At 46.4% G+C, this 18,565-nt stretch overlaps 1 long non-coding RNA gene across 2 annotated transcripts in view; it reads left to right on the forward strand.

The window, feature by feature from the left end:
- The window catches only part of LOC140218927 (uncharacterized), a 142,924-nt gene extending 134,290 nt beyond the window's left edge, over positions 1-8,634 (forward strand). For both annotated transcript variants that reach the window (XR_011895070.1, XR_011895071.1), the window contains one exon: positions 7,605-8,634. This is a non-coding gene — a long non-coding RNA (uncharacterized lncRNA). The remainder of the gene's footprint in view (positions 1-7,604) is intronic.
- Positions 8,635-18,565: the final 9,931 nt, after the last annotated feature.

The raw sequence follows: 18,565 nt of genomic DNA on the forward strand, positions 1-18,565 counted from the left end.
CGATCGTTAAAGTCAAAAATATCGTGGTAGGAAAACAGAACGCGGTAGAGTTCACGAGCGTGCTCGGAAGGCAAGTCGGGCGCAATCATTTTCTGTAGGTCAGCGATGGTACAAATTGCCGACTGCGATGGTAGAGGAGGATCAGCTGAATTGTCTACTGCAATGGATGCTACTGAGTGATCCTCGAATGAGCAAAGCTGGGCCAGAGACATCCCGCGTGGCAGCACTTGTGTCGTCAAGCCAAAGTTGACCACTGGCAGGCAGACGCAATTCGCCGTAATAGATAAAACTGTATGAGGTACTGTGATCCCGTGCGTGCATAGGAGCCGCGATGTAGTGACCGTCGGGGACTGGTGGGGATGACACTAGGTCAACGTAGGTCAGTGCCGAAGGAGGCAAGCGAACGAAGTCGACGGAACTGAGGCGACTGGGGTGTGGTTCAGCAGGATCCAGAACAGGCAGGTCAAGGCGGAGAGTACTGGCGGAACAATCGATGAGAGCAGAATGTGCGGAAAGGAAGTCTAAGCGGAGGATGATGTCGTGGGGACAGTGGGCGATGACAGTGAATAGCACGATTGTTGAGCGATCGGCGAAGGAGACGCGGGCCGTACATATACCAATTACGAGGGCTGTTCCGCCATCGGCGACACGGACAACAGGCGTCGTGGCAGGCGTGATAATTTTCTTGAGCCGGTTACGAAGGTCAGCGCACATTACGAACAAATGCGCCCCAGTGTCTATGAGTGCAGACACAGAAACACCGTCGACTTGCACGTCAAGAAGGTTTAGATGAGTGGGCAACGTCAGTGGAGGATTTGGCGGCGTAGGGAGCAATGCAGCGTCACCTCGAGGCGCTGCATCGTCTAGTTTTCCGGCTGGGAGCGGCGGCCGAAGGGAGTCGGCGAATAGGAGCGACGGGGCTGGGGAGAGCGAGATTGTCGTCGTTGGGGCGAAGGCGATCGAGAATAAGAGCGGTTCGGTGCAGGAGAATCAGCGGCGGCGTTATCGAAGCGTGCGGCATAGGGACGAGAAAGGCCACCTGGGGGCCGAGAGTAGGCAGTATAAGCAGACCGGGTCAGGGAACTCCAGCGACTGCGACAGTGCCGAGAAATGTGCCCGATTCGATGGCAGTGGAAACAAATGGGCTTGTCGTCAGCAGTGCGCCATTCAGATGGGTTGCGGAAACGTGGTGGATAAGAAGATGCGGGACGGGGTAAAATCGAAGAAGCCAGGCGGGTATCAGGACGATGGGCCGAGCAGATGGTGCGAAGACCCATGTTTTCGAACTCTCGGCGGACAACTGCCTGGATCAGTGAGGCCGTGACTGCAGATGTGTTGGTGGGACTGGAGTCGAAGGCAGCCGGATAGGCGGCCTCGATCTCAGGCCGGACGATCCTGGTAACATCGGCAGTGTTGTTGGGACGAGGAGTGTCGGCACAGGAAGATGTCGCTGGGGTGTTAGGCAGACGGGCAAACTGCTGGTCAATACGTCGGCTTTTGCGAGTTCCAGGCGGCGGCACTCTTTTATAGCAGCATCCACCGGCGCTACGTTGTTGCAAAGGAGCAAGTTGAAGGCGTCATCGGCAATGCCTTTGAGGATGTGGGCAACCTTGTCTGACTCAGTCATGTGGGTGTCAACTTTGCGGCACAGAGCCAAGACGTCCTGAATGTACGTGACATAGGGCTCTGTTGACGTCTGCACACGGCCGGAAAGCGCCTTCTGCGCGGCAAGTTGGTGACCGTAGGGGTTGCCGAACAAGTCTCGAAGCTGTGTCTTAAGTGAATCCCAACTGCTGAGCTCATCTTCGTGCGTGCGATGCCAAATTCGATGGCTCCATGCATTGCATATATTTTCAACCTTTGTCTCACTCAGCTATTTTTCCCAGTAAAATGCAAGAAGCACGCATTAGTGTCCTATATAAAAAAGGTGACAAAAATGACATGAGCAGCTATCGTCCAATATCAATTCTTCCTATGTTCTCGAAGGTACTTGAAAAAATAATTTTAAATCGGCTTATGGATTTTGAGCAAGAACATAAACTTCTAAATCAATGCCAATTTGGCTTTCGCAAAGGCCTCAGCACGGAGTGTGCCTTACTTGCTCAGAAAGAGTTAATTTCAAGGGCAATTAATGACGGAAAACTGGTTCTGGGGTTGTTTGTAGATTTTACAAAAGCATTTCATTGTGTCAATCATTCACTTTTTATTAGGAAACTCTTACGTTATGGTTACCGCGGGAAGGCTGCATCCCTCATCACATGTTATCTAGAACACCGCAAGCAAAGGGTCGGTATTAATGATGAACTCTCTAGTCCACTGCCCGTTTCTTGTGGCGTGCCACAAGGCAGTATTTTGGGCCTTTTCCTCTTTAATTTATATATTAATGATATCATTAGTATGAATATCAAGGCAAACTATATAATTTACGCCGATGATACTAGCATCTTCCTGATAAGAAAGTCGGCAGATCAATTAGTTGAGGAAGCAAACCTAATTCTTCAAAAATTGCATGAATGGACACGTAAAAATTGTCTTAAAATAAACACAAACAAAACAAAACGAATATTTTTCGAAGCAAAAATAAAAGCGTAATAATTAATACGCCTATATTGCTAAATTCAACGCCTATCAATATAGTTCCGTGCTTTAAAACTTTAGGTGTTATCTTTCAAGGAAACTTATCTTGGGATATGCATGTAAATTCCTTGGCGACAAAATTATCTCAAACAATCGGGCTTCTTTACCGTAACCGTCATATACTGCCAACAAAAATAATGATGCTGATTTTCAACACACTGTTTCTTTCTAGTCTAAACTACTGTCACTTATTTTGGGCTACTACCACACAGGGAAATTTGGAAAAACTTTATGTACTGCAAAAAAAAAATTCCTACGAGTCGTAGAAAATGTTCCAAAATATGTTCATACACGTGAATTTTTTATAAAATACAATGTAATGCCAATTGCCAGTATGTACGATTATCGACTCTGTAGAGCGTACAAACAAGAAATAAAAAATGGAGCCAGCTTTCTAAGAACACTAGCGGATTTAAAAATCAACATTACAGAACATACGACAAGGTCCAGAGAGTTTTGGAAAGTAGAAACCATCAGAACGACATACGGACAACAAACTATTCGTAACAACCTGCCAAGGTTACTGAATAAATTACACAACGAAACCACCGGATTGGAAAATACCTCTTTTAAAGCTCTGTATAGTTATTTCAGCCTGCAATAGATTGTTTCCCTGGCGTTCGCAAATTTTTCCTTATCGAAACCAACTAGTCCCATTGTATGGCTTATATTCTTGGTTTTTCACTTGTTTAGTTTGTATGAGAAATGTTATTGTTACAGCTTGTGTTATGATTATATCTCTCTCACCCTCGTGCTATTTTTTTGAACAGTTGATACCGTTGTGCCTATCATTGTTTTTATCCTTATTAGTTAGATATGTTTTTTACTATGACCTGTTAGAGCACATCTTTTTTTTTTCTTCATTTGCTTCGCATGGTTCGCGATGCTCAAAATTGTGTAAAGGACATTTGTAAAACAATGATATACTACCTTTGTGCGCGCAAACGCCAATGTGAGGGCCTGTGGCTTCGTCAAGCTGTCCATGTGGCAGCTTTTTCTGCATGCCCCTCGCGTCATGTACTGATGCAAACAAATAAACGTCATGTCATCCACCTCACACGGCCGCCTGATCCCGTTGATAATGTGGGCAGACCATCGCTCTGACCACTGGCCAAGCGCGAAAACCGGAAAAAGCATAGAATCGGAAAGGCATCGCTACAAAATACCGGCCACGGATGTGGTTAGCATGGCAATGCACTGCCTGCACGACGCGTGAAGACGAAGGATGCTGTCGAGCGAAATGGATTTCTTCAAGCCACCGGATCCGCTTTGCACAGCAGGCGACCTGCGAAAGAACTGGCAGCTCTTCAAACAAAGGTTTGAAATCTTCTTGAGTGCTTCAGAAGTTGCCGGAAAGCCACGACCTGAGTCTAAGAAAACAGCGCTGCTTTTTAGCGTCGCCGGCGCAGAGGCTATTGAAGTATTTAACACCTTCACGTTTGCAGAAGGCGAGAAGAACGACGACTATCCCACGCTGGTGAAAAAATTTGATGAGTATCGCATTGCACAGGCCAATGAGGTGCACGAGCGGTACATATTCACAAAAATAACCCAAGAAACTGCCCGGCATTTGGCCGAACATGCCGCAGATGTCAGCTGTTGTAAAGCGACGGCACTAGTTGGCGAGATACAAAATGGCGAAGACGATTTCGAGATACTCGACGTATCAGCAAGAAACGTGTCAAGCAAGCATGACTGGATGGGGCAAGTCCTAATCAAGAACTTGGCAGTTAAAAGTTGACACCGGATGGCAAGCAAATTTGCTGCCTTATGGAATACACAGCGAAATGAACCCACAGCCACCCCTCTACCCTAGCAGTGCGATTCTACGCTCCTACGGCGGAGACGTAAGCAAGCACATTGGCATCATGCGTGTCAAAGTCGTTATAAACGATCGCGTTGCCTTGCTTAGCTTTTTCGTGGCACGAAAAGGTCGCCAAGCCATCCTAGGTCTTGAGGCGAGTGAACACCTGGGGCTGATTTCACACGTGAAGAGCGTGTCGCGAACAGCTCTGAAGGAGTGGTCTCCAACTTTCGTCACCTGTTCACTGGCACCGGCTGCGTAAAACGCGTCTACCACATGGTGATTTGCAAGGACGCCGTGGCAATGGTTCAGAGACCACGCCGAGTACACCTGGCCTTAGAGGAGCCACTTCGAGACGAGTTGGCACGCATGCAGCAAGCGGGAATAATTGCGAAAGTGACCGAGCCAACAGACTGAGTTAGTCCCATTCTTATCGTACGAAAGAAGGACGGGAAGCGGCGAGCTAGTATGCATGGACCCCAGGAAGATAAATAAGTGCCTCAAGCGCGAGCACTACGCAATGCCGAGGCTAGAAGACATAGAGGCCGAGCTGACCGGCGCAAAGGTATGCACTCGCCTAGACGCAAACGCAGGATTTCACCAAATTCCCTTAGATGAGGAAACTTCTAAGATATGCACTTTCGCAACGCCCTTCGGCCGTTATCGTTTTTGCGACTCCCATTTGAAATATCGTCACCGTCCGAAGTATTCCAGCAAACCCTAAGCGACATTTTTGATGCGCTTCCTGGCGTTAGGGTCGATGACATACTCGTGTGGGCAAATCCCGGCAAGAGCACGACCAACGTGCCATAGTGCTAGAAGCGGCAGAACGTGCGGGGTGAACGTTCAATCCAGCAAAATGTGCATTTGGCGTTCAACAAATTCAGTTCCTCGGTGACGTGATAAACGAAGCGGGAATCCGTCCAAGCTCGTCCCTTGTCGAGTGCATGCTGAACATGCCTCCACCAAGTGATAAACTAGCTCTTAAATGGATGCTGGGTGTCGTGAACTATTTTGGAAAGTTTCGGCCAGCGCTCGCGGAAAGGACAACGCTTCTTAGAAGCTTGCTAAAAAAAGACACCGTTTTCGAATGGTCAGCAAACCGCGAAAAAGAATGAAGAGTGCTGTGCGACTACCTTAGCAGGCAGCCCTTGCTATCAGTGTTTGACCCTGATAAAGAAACCAAGGTATATTGCGATGCATAAAAAAACGGAATTGGTGCTGCCCTGCTGCAGCATCACAGCGGTACAAGGAAACCGGTTGCTTACGCCTCCCGAGTGCTTACATAGACGCAGCAAGGCTATTCACAAATTGAAAAGGAAGCAATGGCCATCGTTTTCGGCTGCGAAAGATTTAACCATTTCGTGTATGGGTGGCAGATTGTCGTTTAGACAGACCATCGTCCGTTGACCTCTGTCTCCCAAAAGGCGATCGGTGACATGCCACCCAGATTAGAGCGATTTTTTTTTTTGCGTCTGTTACGCTATGGCATTTCCATACGCTATGTTCCAGGAAAGCAGCTTTTGCTGCCGTGGACAAACCACGTGGGCAAAACTGGCTTCCCAGACACGGAACGACGCGCAGCTACCCGCTGTTATAGAGCACCTGCAGAACGGGGAAACATTTGAAGGGCCGCTGAAGTCTTCTGCTACTGAGCTATCGGAAGTAAAAGAGGTCCTCATGAAAGGGTGCAAGTTGTCATTCCGGCCAGTATGAGGCGCGATATACTGGCAAGAATTCATCAAGGCCACATGGGAATTAACAAAGGCAAAGAAAGGGCACGGCGCCTGGTCTTCTGGCCATGGTATGAACACATATATCGAGATGTTTGTACAAGCATGACCTGTGTGTAAAAAGTATGCATACAAGTTGCCACAGGAGCCTTTGATTATGCGACCGGTTCCAGACCAACCATGGTACCGCATCGGCATCGACATTTTCAGCCACGCTGGTCGGTCATATTTATGCATTTACGATGCCCTACAATATTTCCCAAAGTCCAACAGCTCGCAGATACTTCAGCAAAAACTATTGTGGATGCAGCAAGTGTCATATTTTCGAGATATGGCATACCTGTAGAGGTAGGCACTGACAACGGACCTCAGTTTTCTAGTAGAGAATTTGCGATCTTTTCAGAGGTCTACGATTTCAAGCACGTAACTTCCAGCCCGTATTTTCCCCGCTCCAACGGGCTCGTCGAAACAGGGGTACAAGTAGTCAACAGAATCTCGAAGACAACGAGTGAAGCTAAACAAGACTTTTGGCTTGACCTTCTCGCCTACAGATCACCTCCACTAGACTGCGGCCGGGGACCAACCGAAATGTTACAAGGACGTCCGCTGCGAACAACACTCCCAGCTTTTCAGGTCGGACAAAGCCAGCGGTTTGACAAACACCAGCAAAAGGTCTACTCAGGAGGGCCACTCAACGACGGCGACACAGTCAGAATAAAAGACAGCGCATGGTAAAAAAAAAAAAAAGGCGCAGGTTCTCCGTTCGTCTGGTCAACCAAGGTCATATGTAGTCATGACTGCTGAAGATGGCCAACTCTTGCGACGCAATCGCGAGCATCTATTGCCAACTAGAGAGTTTTTCCGCCTACGCGGTCCCCACCAGGACGACGAAGACTATTTTGAGGAATGCGCTGCCCCTATGTGCACGCAGCGCGACCCAGATGCGGCGCAAAATCAAGACTGCACAGCGAGCACTATGCCGATACGTCCGCAGCAGGCGGTAGCTCCAAGAAGGACTGCAAGACAACGTCGACCACCTCGTCCCTTAATGCATGACGAGGGCTTTGAACAAGTGCCGTGACTCAGTGCTCTGATCTTTGATGTAGTTTTGATGCCCACATCTGTTTTGATTTCACTGTCTCTTTTTCTGTTTTCCAAAGCTAAAAAGCTGTCCTTGTCATGCAATTTTTTTTGTTTACAGAGGGGGATGTATCGTAGTCTGTGTCACTATCAGCACTGCTTGTGGCGCGCGCTGTGTTCGTGGCAAGATACACCCCCATGTGGAAAGGGCGTCCCCCTCGTCTGCATATCTTGTATGAAACCAGTGCTGAATAAATGCTGGGCCACTTTTGGCCAGCAAGTGACACATGATGTGTCGTTGACTGATCCGCTCGATACAGATGGGCTTACCGTTTGTCTTCATACCGCAGTTGTGGATCGCCGAGCTGTTGACTACCGTCTGCAGCCTCGCCGGACCGCCGCTGCTTGAAGATGACTACACGATCTTGAATAACACCACCTTCCACGTGGATCCTGTGCCCGACTCCTTTGGATCCCGCGACTACTAAATCAGAGACAACACGCGCCTGTGCCACCACGCATGTCCAAGGGACAGCATCCCCACACCAACCGCCTATAAATGATCCTCTCGGGACCTGCGCGTCCACTGGGCGCGGTAGCATTTCAAGGATGGGCTCACCTAATTCGTTTTTCTTCATACCGCTAGTTAGGAAACAATATGGAAACTGTGTCCGTTCTAGTGATCCCTTCCTATTTGTGCTGCCGCGCTCACGGATGCATTGCCTATTGTGTCGCGTTCCTCTGTACCTGAAAGTATTGGTGTTGCTGAGTGGCAATATTCAGTCAAATCCTGGTCCCAATGTTGCCCGACTTTCAAAACACCTTAAACAAATTGCGGCACATATTGAAGAGATAAATGAAGAACCATCAAATGACATAAACACTAAACTGGACGCAATATGTGGACTGGAGGCCAAGATGGTCACCTGTCAAAACCAGCTAGCATCAATTACACGCATTATTGAAATCCTGGAAAAAACACAATAGATTACTTGGAAAACCACACCCGTAGATAAAACTTAATCGTTTATGGCTTAAAAGAAGACGAGACCTCCGAGTCTCTGAAGGGTACCGTGAACAAAAAAAACATAACTGACATACGTGAACTACTGCCAGTTAGTATTGAGCATAATGCAGGATATGGAAGGTTTATGTAGCGTAAAGTGCAGTGATTCTAGGTTAGTGAGGGCTATGATTCACCTCAATTTCAAGATAGCAATAGCAAAATTGGTCAAGATGAAACAGGCCAACCTAGACTTAGCAAGGGTAAAAGCAGACCGATTGAGTTTGGCACTTTCAAACAACTATGCAGCCTTAGAACAGAGAGATGAAGCTGACGTAGAGGCAATGAACAAAACCTCACTAGGTTTGCTTCAGAAGCAGCAACTGAAGTGGGAAGTAAAGCACTAAGGGCAGCCAGTAGGTAAGCTCTCCAAAGTAACAAAGGACCTAATAAGGAAAAGAAAGAATGAAAGTGTACAAATCATGAGACCAGATAGAATTATCGGAACTGTCAAAACTAGTCAGCCAGGAGAAAATACGGTATATTCGAAATTATAACGTGAGAAAGACTGACGAAGCAGTAAAAAATGGACGCCGTCTTAAGATAGTGAAAAATAATCTAGGCATCAGACAAACCAAGATGTATGCACTCAAAGATAGTCGAAATAATGTGAGCCATCTCCAAGATATAGTAAAAGCAGCGGAATAATTCTCTAGTGACCTGTACAGTACCCAAAACAGCCACGATACCTCCATTTGAACTAGTAATGAGCAGGCTACAGAGGACCCTTCTGTAACTAGCGATGAAGATAGAAGGGCCTTGCAAGACATGAAATGGAAAGAAGCGGCAGGAGAAGATGGACTACCAGTCGATTCGATCAAATATGGTGGCTACATAATGCTTGAAAACCTAGCGGCCCTTTATACAAACTGTCTATCAACTTCAAGGGTCCCAGAGAACTGGAAGAATGGCAACACTACACTAATCCACAAAAAGGGAGACATTAAATAATGGAAAAATTATAGTCCCATTAGCTTACTTCCCAAACATATAAAATATTCACCAAGATAATCTCCAAGAGAATAAGCGCAACACTGGACACTGGATATGTCAACCAAGGGAACAGGCAGGTTTCAGGAAGGGATACTCTACAATGGATCCCATGATTGTCATCAATCAGGCAATCGAGAAATCTGCAGAGTGTAATAAGCCTCTCCATATGGCTTTCATGGATTACGAAAAGGCATTTTATTCAGTAGAGATACCAGCAGTCATAGAGGCGTTACTTAATCAAGGAGTACAGAACGCTTACGTAAATACCTTGGAAAATATCTACAGAAGTTCTACGGCTACCTTAATTTTACATAAGAAAAACAGCAAGATACCTATACAGAAAGGGGTCAGACAGGGAGACACAATCTCTCCAATGCTATTCACTGCGTGCTTAGAAGAAATATTCAAGCTACTAAACTGGGTAGGCTTAGGAGTAAAGACACTGGACTTTAGTCAACCAAGGGAACAGGCAGGTTTCAGGAAGGGATACTCTACAATCGATCACATCCATGTCACCAATCAGGTTATCCAGAGATCCGCAGAGTACAATAAGCCTCTCTATATGACTCGTAGATTACGAAAAGGCAGCTATTTGATTCAGAAGAGATGCGAGCAGTCATAGAGACATTGTGTAATCAAGGAGCACAGTACGCTTACGTAAATATCTTGGAACTTATCTACAGAGATTCCACAGCTACCTTAATTGTCCACAAGAAAAGCAGGAAGATACCCTTAAAGAAAGGGGTCAGGCAAAGAGACACAATCTCTCCAATGCTATTCACTGTGTGCTTAGAAGTATTCAAGCTATTAAAATGGGAAGGCTTAGGAGAAAGAATCAACAGCAAATATCTCAGCAGCCTTCGATTTGCAGATAACATTGTCCTGTTCAGCAACACTGTAGACGAGTTACAACAAATGATTGAGGGCCTTAACAGAGTAGAAGAGTGGTGTTGAAGATTAATATGCAGAAGACAAAGAATGATCAATAGCCGAGCAAGGGAACAAGAGTGCAGTATTGGCAGTCAGCCTCTACAGTAAGTCAATTACTCACAAGGGACCCTGATCATGAGCAGGAAACTCGCAAAAGAATAAAAATAGGTTGGAACGCATTCGGCAGACATAGTCAGATTCTGACTGGAAGCTTACCATTATCACTAAAAAGAAAGGTGTACAATCAGTGCCTTCTACCGCTGCTGACATATGGGGCAGAAACTTGGAGACTGACAAGCTCGAAACCAAGTTACGGACCACGCAAAGAGCGATGGAACGAAGACTGATAGGCGTGACGCTAAGAGCCAGGAAGAGAGCGGCGTGGATGAGAGAGCAAACAAGGATAGCGAATATTCTAATTGACATTAGGAAAGAAATGGGGCTGGGCAAGTCACGATATGCGTAGGTTAGATAACCGGCGGACCATTCGGGTTACAGAATTGGGTACCAAGAGAAGGGAAACGTAGTCGAGGATGGCAGAAGGCTAAGTGGGCTGATGAAGTTAAAAAATTCGCAGGCGCTAGCATTTAGCACTAGAATCGGTTGGCACAACAAAGGGGTAATTGGAGATCACAGGGAGAGGCCTTACTCCGGCAGTGGACATAAAATAGGATGATGATGATGATGATGATGATGATGAATCCGCTGTTTAGATAAACACGCAGAAAACGAAATTAGGCCATTCATATTCAAACTACTGCACTTCTGTCAAGAAACAGAAATTCTAAAACATGGACGTAAACCAAGAAATAGTGGCCTATCGATCGGTGAAGGCTATTCCCGATAAATAAGGGACATAAGGAAGAAGTTCTGGAACAGTGCCAAGTCGAACCGTGATAAGAAGGATAACGTTTCATTGGAATTTTACAAACATTTTATCAACAACAAAGCCTAAGTCTGGGACGATGTGAAGAACGATAAGGTATCATTGCAAAAGAAAAACCTACCCCTAAACGCAGGCGCAACCCAATACATCGTTACAAATGCAATCAACACCATAGAGGATAATCATATAAGCAAACAGCATGTTTGTCCTTTTGAATGCAGATTGCCCCAAAATAAATGTACTTGAGCTGACAATTGAAGTGCTTTAAAGGACCAACAGCTCCGAATAATTAAAGCTAACGCCAGAAGCATTACTAATAGGTCTGATCAGCTTGAAGCTCTTCTCCTTCAACATGACCCTCACGTAACAAATGTAACCGAAATGTGGCTTCACAACGAGATTCCTGGTGTTCTTATCTTTGCCCTGTCATAAGAATATTTCGTAAATATAGGCCCTCGAGGGGTGGAGGAGTGGCCGTGATAGTTAAAACCAAACACACGCTGTTCTGCTCGAAGACCTATCTGATCCTGAGTGCCTTTGTTTGAAACTTTCTTGCAGGCGACCTCGCCATTTTATACGCTGTTTATAGGCCACCCAACGTCGTGCGTGATAATTTACCTAGGTTACAACTTCATATGTCGAAATACAGAAAGTACGAGATATTGGTTGATGACTGCAACTTACCTGGCGTTGACTGGAAATGACTGCAGCCGTGTTCACAGTACAGCACACACGTAGATGTTGTCTTCGACATAATCTTTACACACGACTTGTGTCAAGTGGTTCGTGAACCTACACGCGTATCTCGTACCAATAGTTCAGTGTTAGATCTAGTATTCGTTCCTTGGGACTTCCATGTATGCTTGGTATCGGTCGAGAGAGGACTTTCAGATCATTATCTTCTCAGCGTTTCAATACCCACAAACCCTCTTGCCTATCCAAAAAAGTGTGAAGCACGTTGTATCCTTGACTTCACACATGCCGATGACGCATCAATTATTGATCATCTTGAAGCCTACGTCGTTGAATTTGAAGGCAATGACGCCTGCGCACTCTGGAATCAGACTAATGAAATGTGTCACTATTGAGTAAATAACTTTATGCCTACAAAATACAAAAAACCATGTGAAAGCAGGCGCCTTGGATGAATCGCAATATCATCCATCTCAAACGCTGCCTAAAAAGGCTTAAAAAAAAAAAAACAACGCGTACACAGAAGCACCATCCATCGCCAATCAAAGGATTATTATTTCAAAGCAACGTTACCAAACTTCATAAAAATTGTCCCTAGTAAATCTGGTGCCACATTAACGAATCAAAAGCACTTTTATCTGAAATAACAGTAGACAGTACAACTATTACCAATCAGACTTCTGTGGCTCAGATTTTTAGCAGTTACTTTCATAGCATGTTTTTCCAATCAAAACCGTGTGATGTGCCATGCTCAACACGGGCCCACCAATCGCAAGTTAACTTACTCTTGTATGACGGCGTCGTTTTCGTGTTACTAAGCTCGAAGACCAAATCATCCCTAGCCCAGGACCTGACGATATCCCCAATGTGTTTCTTCGGAGGTACGCCGAATCACTGGTCAGATATTTGGTTATTATATTTCGTGCCTCTTTGTTCACCGGTAGGGAACCTAGTGATGGGAAGGGGGCCTTTGAGTTGGGCCTGTTTAAAAAAAAAAATGTTATTGCTTTCAGGTAGAAAACTACTGACCTATATCTTTAACATCATGTTGCTGCAAATTAATGGAACATGTTATCGTAAGTAGTACCAATGAATTTTTAGATCGCAACAACATTTTGACAAATTTACAACGTGGCTTTTGTAAAGGATTTTCCACAGTAACTCAACTTCTTTCAGTTGTCCACCCTTTTGAAACAATACTTGACGCTAACGGCCAGGTCGATGCAATCTTTCCGGACTTCAGTAAAGCATTTGACAAAGTTCCTCACCACAGCCTAAGTCAAAAACTAAAATCCACTGGCCTTCCGACCATTTTCATTTCTTGGGTGCAAGGTTATTTGACTAACCGCAAACAATACGTTGCGCTTGCTCTGCACCTGTCGGGTTGCCTTCCAGTGTCATCAGGTGTGCCACAAGGCAGCGTTCTGGGGCCACTGCTGTTTCTAGTACTTATCAAAGACATTACTGCGGAAATTTGCCCGGGTGCACGAATCCTATTGTACGCATATAATTGTGTTTTATTCCGTGAAGTTAACGATCAATGTGACATACAAAATAGTCTTACTAATATTAGACAATGGTGCAAGCAGTGGGAGATGACTTTGAATTCGGAGAAAAATTTTTTTCTTCGGGTAACTAACAAGAAAAACCCACTAGAGTATGCGTATCAATTCGACTCATCGCTATTACAACAAGTAACATCCGTAAAGTACTTAAGCGTAACAGTTTGTAAAAACCTCACTTGGAAAACTCACATAGCCATCTGTTCACTCGTGTTCCGCAGGCTGCGTTATCTCAGGCATAACCTTCGTAACGCCTCCGCTAACGTTAAGCTATTAAACTATAATACTCTTATTAGGCAGAAGCTCGTATACGTTTGCATAATTTGGGCCCCGCTTACCGAATCTAATATAAAGAAGCTCGAAAACATACAATGAAAAGCAGTGCGATTTATATATTCTTGAATTAGACCTAATGACTCCCCGTCAGAATTTATGCGCGCCCACGGCATTGATCAACTTCAGTTGAGAAGGCAAAATGCTCGTTTAGATTTTCTTTGATTACATCGCAACAATAAACTCAGAGTGGACCCTTCACAGTACCTTTCCCCAATGCCAGCCGGACATACACGATTCTATCACAAATATTTATTATCACCGCTTTTTGCACGGACCGATCTGTACAAATTTACCTTATTTCCACGCACCATAAATGAATGGAATACATTAACCGCATTTAGCCTACCCCATTGAATCTAACCTAGGTTTATGTTTATGTAACCTGTTTTTACAATCTTTCCATATTACTATATCGTATAATTCCCTGTTATATTACAGTATTGCTACATATCTTTGTTGTTATATTGTTACTATATTATCTTATTATTTTCTTGCTGTGAATTTCCCTATGTATAACTGTGCCCTTCCTGCCTGGACGTAAGCATGGTCAACAGTATGTACACAAAAAAATAAAAAATATATATAATAGGGTAAGCCGAACGCCTAAATAGGATGGTTGCCATGTGACGGGTACTAAATGTTTTACGTCTGTAGCTTAATTGTGATCTTTAAAAATAATAAGCGAATACAATTTTTTCCTTTATCCTTATGTGATATACGATGCATATAGTTGGTTTCGCGGTCTACACGGCGCATTCATCAAGTGACGTTGATTAAATTTGCATGAAGTAGATCAGCATGTTGTGGATGGGGCAAAACCAAATTTCTACATTGTGTGGCGTACTTATGCCTAGAGTTTAAAACTTTTAGCTTAAACTGACAAAAAAATAGTAAACGTTGGAAGGTGCGCCACTTTTTAGTAAAATTCGGTTTTAACAGAAAAACGTCATCACCATGCAGATGTGAGCTCGGATTCACTTGGGTGCAGGTTCTGGCTAGGTCAAGGTCGTGTAAAGCACGCGTTACTCTTTTAGAGCGCTGCTCTTAGGCGCCCGTTCCTGCGGCGAGGGGCGCCGTCGGCGTAACGGAGCGAACGAGCCCAGTGAAGGATGACAGATCGAACGCGGGGCATGAAAGACGCGAAGAGGAAAGCGGAAGAGGAGGGGCAGTGGTGCCATGAGGCGGAAAGTGGAGGAGGGGGGAGGGTGCGACGATGACGTTGCGAGGTGGCGCAGTCTCGGAGGTCTGACTGCAGCGGCTGCCATGAATCGCGCTCACGCGTCGCAATTCTCTCCGACCCACTCTTACTGCCTCAGTCTACACTCTGCCGAGGAGGCAGCTAATTGCCATCACGCAAACCTCCGCGCACATTCAGCGGCTTATCCGCGGGCACAGTCCAGCCAACCTTCGTGGCGCCGAGAAAACTGTGTGCGCATAAGCCGGGTTAAAAAAGGGGGCACTGGAGGCGTAATTAAGAGCATTCTTCATTTTACCTCTAGACATTCCAAGTCACGATCGCCATCACGATCCGGGAACGCGGGAAATTTCTCAGGCCTATTTGTGAAGAGATGGTGACAGGTGCGTGAGCCACGCATAGTGACTTAACACGATAAGAAGTTCTTGCGTTTAAGCCTATGTCGACCTTATGTAGTCTGGTTTTAACTTACCAAAAATTATTGTAATGCGTGGTGGCTTCGGTCGTCATTCTGCGTATACCCAGCCACAGAAGTCAAATAAGGGCCTTGTCTTCGTTAATTTGATAGCTTAACGAATCTTACGCTACGCGATATTCCACATTGATTGATTGTTTGATTGATTGACTGATTTACAAACTGAATTTTATAAATAGGAAATGCAAGGGAGAAGGAGGGGTGGGTCGCTAGTCCAGGACTCCAGTGGCCGCTACTGTACGCTCAGTCTGGTCTAAGCGACCCTTTGGGCTCTCCAAGGCAGCTCGAGCGAAGACGGCCTCCCAAGTGTACCCGAGTGAGGTCAGTATAGGGAGCGAGTTTATGTTCGGTGGTCTATATATAGAGTTCCACGTAATGTGGGGAAGAGACGGCCGGCCCCTGCACCAGAGACATTGACCGACATGCCACACTTGCGTGCCACAGTCCCAAGTGCAGGAAGGCGTAAGTCTGGATTTTTTTTTACAATTTAGAGCGTCTCCTACTCCGAGCTGCTGATGCAGAAGCGCGCAGGCGCTGGTGCTCCAGGACCCCGTGCGGGCTCGGTATTCCACATGATGCAAGGAAAAGGTTGAGCTTCCTGATAAAAAAGCCTAATGGCGAAGCGTTTCGCCAGGCTAGTTCCTGATTCAATAAACGCCTTCAATTGTCGAGAAAGTACTCATCATCATCATGATCATCATGAGCCTATTTTATGTGCACTGCAGGAGGAAGGCCTCTCCCTGCGATCTCCAATTACCCCTGTCCTGCACTAACCGATTCCAACTACCACCCGCAAGTTTCCTAATTTCGTCGCACCATCTAGTCTTCTGCCGTCCTCTACTGCACTTCCCTTCTGTTGGTACCCATTCTGCCACCCTAATGGCCCAACGGTTATCTAAACTGCGCATTACACGACCTGCCCAGCGACAAATCTTTCTCTTAATATGTATTAGAACATCATCTATACCCGTTTGCTCTCTGATCCAAACCGCTCTCACTCTGTCGCTTAAAAAAGTACTCGAGGAACTGAAAACGCAGTACGAAAAAATTGGAGGACGCTTAAGCTTCGCCTTCAAGAGTGGAACGCGACAGCGTTATCACACCCCATTCGCACCGCCCACTCATTCGCTCGGCATGCTCTTGAGTCACAGAAAGACACGTGGTAAGCGCCGAGCAACGCAGCGTTCGGCGCGGCAACGAAACGTGCGCCTGAGCAATCGGAACGAACCAAAGAACTTGGTGTCTCGGAGGGGGAAACAATCTACGCCAGCCAAACGTCGGTATCGGCACGGGCAGACAGATATATAGATAGTGATCTAAAGAAAGGAAGGACCCTTGATTCCGCAACCCGTGAGAGAGCACGGCGAAGCGTCGTCAGGGGAGAGGGAGTCGGGGCCGCGACGCGCCTCGCACCGTTCCCCGCACAGCCCCAATGCCCGCGTGGCGCGCCACCTGTCGGGGCAGCGCCGTACATTGAGAGGAGGGGGTCTTCTGTGTTTGCCGCAAGATGGCTCTGCATGTGCGGAAAGCGCAGAAGAAATCTAGCGGAAACGTACTTCGCTACTCGTGTAACTGCAACTTCTGTAAGTTACATGCTCATAATTACCGATATACACCGCAGTATAACTTTCTACGGCACGTTTCTAAGACAACACCGCATTCACTAGAGGCGCTTTTGTACCGCTTTGAAGCATCGAACTCTCAGTGGTAGCGTCTCCGCCTCACACTCCGGAGACCCTGGTTCGATTCCCACGCAGCCCATGTTGCAAGATGTTTTTATTTATAAATTTCCTGCTGGGATTTTTCGCTCACGGCCAACGCCGCGGACGCCGACACCGACGACACCGGCTTTTCTGCGACACGAGCTCCTTAACGCTGTCGCGTTAAAATGCTGCAGACCTCTTATCAATAGGTGGCACTGACAGCCTCCAGGACGTCTTCAGGCAATCGCCGGTCGTGTGGAGCTGTAGATGTAGAAAGGCAGGAGGGTTAACAACGTGCGAGGTTAGCGGTTAGTTTCGAATCCACAGTGAACGCTGGTGACTACGCGGGCACATTAGCTTGATTCGTTTTCTAACCATCTAATCATATGCACGGTGTAGAGTGCAGTGAACTAGTAGCAACCTGGTTAACCTGCCTAGCTTTCCCATTCACTCCGGCTTGCTAGCCTGCACGTGACTAGGGTTGACTGCGCTAGAAAAATTATGCAAATCCAGCGCACATCTTGAAATCTATCTGAATCGGTTAATCAAACGCTGTAAATTGGCCCATTTCATTATACTACGAGCAAGAATCACAGTGGCGAGCATCTCCTGAAATATGCCTCCGGTATTTAACACAAGAAGAAAAGCCAGGATAGAAGTCCTGTGCTATACATAACAGGTAGCGTGAAAAAGAGATGATGAAGTATGTAGTGGTGGGTTACAGCAATAGGTGTGTTTAGCGTGGCAAACAAAGCCGGCAATGACGAAGCATTCAGGTACGCGGAAGCGGCTAACTATGCGCACAGAAGAGCACACGTCGCGAGCATAATCTGTAAAGACAGTAGCGAGGCGACATCAGTGTCCGTGTCTAATGGAAGTGGCAGAAGAGACGGCGATAGCCCTAGCAGCCACATGTGCGGGCACGCACAAGGGATGGTCATTACAGGGTCACAAGAGGTATGTAGACTTGACGAGGCGGTCAGAATATCCAGGCCCGCCCTGGACGAACTGTAGAAACAAGCGCACATATAAGCATACATCCATATCGCCTGGGCTCCACGGCCCCTGGCAGGCAATCTGGCGGTGAGGCTGTCACCCGAGATCACGTTCCCTGGGCTAACCCGCCCTCCGGAGGATCCGGGTGAAGGAGTATAGAACAAAGATGCAGAAACGATCATCGTTTAAGATTGTACCCACCTACCTCACCGAAGGGTAACAATAGAAGATACCGTAACAGTGGGAAGACACCAAACGAGCTTATTCCCGCACGAAACACTCCTACACGCCATGTTCCCGACATCATATCGACATGTGCACTTATTCTTTTTGCAGGAACCGGGTTTCACTCGCTAACACCCTAAGGTTATCGCTCGGCGAAAAACACGCGTGCGTGATTTTGAACTTACTCGAATGTTAAAGCTGATTTTATCTGTAGCCTACGTACCTGCCGTAACTTGTTTAAGCAGGTTGTATGC

Source organism: Dermacentor andersoni, chromosome 6 (genome assembly GCF_023375885.2).
Source record: "Dermacentor andersoni chromosome 6, qqDerAnde1_hic_scaffold, whole genome shotgun sequence".
In the NCBI taxonomy this organism is placed as follows: Eukaryota; Metazoa; Arthropoda; class Arachnida; order Ixodida; family Ixodidae; genus Dermacentor; species Dermacentor andersoni.